Genomic DNA, 3,655 nt, shown 5'->3' on the forward strand with positions numbered 1-3,655 from the left:
GAGACAGCAGTTTCCCCCACTCCGCGGTGCGCTCTCATGTCACTCCCTACCAGTGCGTGCACGGGGGCCTGTGGAGAGAAAACCCTCGCAAAGGGCCCCGACACCCAGGCGGGTGGCAGGGAGGGTGGCAGGAGCGATGAGGGATTGCAGAGAACCCCCATCTCTTCTCCCTCGCTGCGTTAATGGGAAACACGGTGAGGGCAGCACTACCCAGGGCACAGGGTCCCCAGCGTGGCCCTCGCTGCACTCGGGGACCTGGCACCTACCTTGCCCTGCTCTAGGGCTGGCGGGGGGGCACCATCTGCTTTTAGAGCGGCTGATACAGGAGAAAACCTTTGAACTCTGACTCTCGTGAGGTTCAGGTTCTTCTCCCCTGCCCCAACAGGAGTATTTGCCATCCTGATGCACAGAGCAGAGCCTCACCCCCAGGCACCCACGGTCCCAGAGAGCCCCCTCTCCCCAGGCTGAGGGCGTCCAGTTCCCAACGTCACCCACCGAACAAATCCCACCACACTAACTGCCATCGGGGCTTTGCTGTGCCTGGCCATCCTCCTCCCATCCGAGGGGCCGTCGCGGTGCACGGGCTGAGGCTGCGGGTCAGGCTGCGCCATTCGTTCGTTGGGACAAAGGTGACAAGTTCAAATGTTTTAGCTATTTTATTATATAACACAGGAAAAACCATAGAAATAGTAAGGGCTGTGCTTATCTTACTCTTAAGTCTTGTCTTAGACCAAGACTGGAGACTCCTCACACAAGGGGGCTGACAACCAGCGCTGCTTACAGCATCCAGCACAGCAGAGTCTGATGGAAGTTTCTAGAGTTACCAGGGAGAACACAGTTGTTTTGGGTCATGATCTTTCAAAACATCCTCTCACGTCACTGGGCTCAGCAGGTTTTTGTACAGGGAATAGCGCAGCTCCTGCAGAGGCCGCACAGGCAACAGCAGCACAGCCCACGTGCCGGCCCTGCTTCGAGAGGGGCATCAGTCAAAACCCCTGGAGCGCCCAAATTATCCCGTGGTTCTGCAGTCTGCGAGGCGCCTGCCCGCTCTTCTCACCTACGGCTTGTTTAGAGGGGGCCCATAAAGAAACAAGCTGATGGTGCCCTTATAAATCTGCTTAGTTTGGGTGCTGTAAAGGACAGGATGGGAGAGGGGTGCGAGGAGGTGTGGATGGGGTGCCATCGGGGTGCAGAAGACGGGGGTGCCTCTCTCCCCGATCCATGCAGGATGGGCTGGCCAAGTTCTGGGATGAAGGCGGCTGAGACTGCACAACCCTCAGGCCCTTGTTCTTAGAGGCAATGCTGAGAGATGTCACGAGGACCACGATGGAGGACAACAAAACGGAGATCTGAACCCACGGTGGAGGAAATGAGGTTTGGGGCATCGATGGTGTTGAATGCCACCTCTCTGGAGGGCAGCCGGGTCACTGGGGGATGGGACAAGGGGGATGGGACAAGGCGCTCCCTGTCACCAGGCAGCCAGAGGAGAGGGAGGACCCGGGTACCGCCAGGACCGTGCTCCTCTGTGGGTGCGTCAGCCCTATTCCGTCTGCCTTTGTGCCTGTTGGCATGGCCCTACAGCTCCGAGGGGGGCAGAGGGCCACCAGCCTGGTGAGGGGCACGGCAAAAAGCACCGTCGACTGCTGAAAGGTGAGGGAACAGATTAGGAAGAGCTGAGACACGCCGGGGTACAGGCTAACAGCCGTGAGCCAGGACTGCAGCACCCCTGGCACGGTGGGGAGACACAGCCCAAGGTTGGGGAGGGCCGACACAGGGGGGACACGATGCAGGGCTGGCAGAGGCTTGTCTAGCGTAGAGAATAACACAATTTCCAATGATGAACAGAAAAAAATTGAGGTGGAAATCTGGGGTAGGATGTCCTTCAGAGCCAAGGAGTGTGGTGAGCAGAGAGGCTGTGAGCACGAGGCTGGTGCAGCGCTCACCCCCACGAGGTGCTCTCGGGGTCCTCTCCTTCCTTCCAAACTGCAGCCTGCGCAGCCCAGGTTTAGTTCAGGTCTCGTTTAGGCCTGACAGAAAACTCCTGAATCCCTACGCATTGCATCACGCAGCCCTGAACTGATGGGAAGATCAGACGGGCAGGTTGATGGATCGTTCTCCCCTTTCAGGGCAGCACCGCTCCAGCCGGAGGCAGCAGGTTGCCACAGCAAACCCCCGATGGAGGAGCACACGATATCACTTTGGGAAGAGAGGAAGGGAATTTCCACAACAACAGCGCAGACTAACAGCTGCAGAGATTTCACGAGAGGAGGGTTGCTTCTTGTGACAATTGGTGGGAAAAGGCATCAGTAAATAATGTTTAATTACATAAATCAGAAACCAGTTGCCATCCGTGGCTGCTCTTCCTCGGCCATCGCGAGATGTCACCTCCCCTCCCGGAGCCTTCCCATTTATCTCATAACAGACATCGTTTGCAGTTTTTACAGGTGTTAAGAAAAAGAATGAGTCAAATATCAGGGCTAGGATAATTGACAGAGTCTGTGCAGTGAAAACCGTGGTGGTGGGTTCTGTGCTTGCGAGAGCAGCATTTGTGTTTCCTCTACAGTGAAACCCTCTCTTTAACTGCTGTGCCGTATTGCCTGGAAATGGAACCTTAAAAACTCCTGCCTAAAAATATAATGAATTAATCAAACTCCAGAGCCTTTTAAGGAGTTCTGATTCTGAGTTTAATGTCACTCTAAGAAGCAGGTTAACCAGAGGACTATCAGGTAAAATTATTTTTATCTGTCCTGATCCCCATGCTTATCAAAATAACAGGAGCAGGAAAAAAAAAAAATCAGTTCTCTTCACTCAGCATAACCCAAAAATACTCTTTAAGTGGCTCTGTGCTGCCCCTCCTGGGGCTATATATAGCGTAAGGCACGATTTCCTAGCTCTAGAGGGAATTCTGTCAGGATCGTCAGCATAATAGAGCATTTCAGAGACAGGCCTTAACAGCCGGTGGGACCGGGATGCCATCACAACGAAACCCAGCCAGCCGTGTGATACCTTTGTTGTGTTCTCCCGCACTACTCAAAATGAGGGTGAACGGTAACATACCTGTTCCGATTTAGCAAAAGATGCTTTATTGCTTTTGAGAAGTAAATAAACATGCTGTTTTCTCCAAGAAATGGTATGGAAATAGCCAAGGTACCCAACGGCTCCGTGCTCCTGCAGCAACCATTTCTGGTAGTTTTTCACACTCCACGTTACGGAGATGTTTGGACAGAAAATCCGTCTGTGAAACACGGGGGATCCTTTGCAGCTTGTCAAGCCCGAAAGAGAGGGCTTAAGCTATAGGGGCACACGCAACCCCGTGGGTGAGGCTGGAGGGCTGGGGCCACTCCGCTGGCTGTTTCAGCCACAGTGTGCAAGGGCTGGCTGGGAACAGGACCGTAACTTTTTTCCTGCGTCACTAGAAAAATACGATGTCATGGCAACTGCAGTACTACTGCAAAGAACCTCAAGAAACGCCATTTGGATACGAAGAGATTTTCGATCCATTCCCTTTGGTAACTTCAGACAAACAAAGGTTTGAAACCCCGGAATGATTTGTCGTAGCTGATCTGCCTCATCTTTTCTTTTTTCCTCCCGCCTCTGCTCAGTGCCCTTACAGCCCAAATTCTCTTCAGTCAGAAAACAGACACGTGCTTGCCTC

This window comes from Athene cunicularia, assembly GCF_003259725.1.
Source record: "Athene cunicularia isolate RWA chromosome 1 unlocalized genomic scaffold, athCun1 chr1_part4, whole genome shotgun sequence".
Lineage (NCBI taxonomy): Eukaryota > Metazoa > Chordata > Aves > Strigiformes > Strigidae > Athene > Athene cunicularia.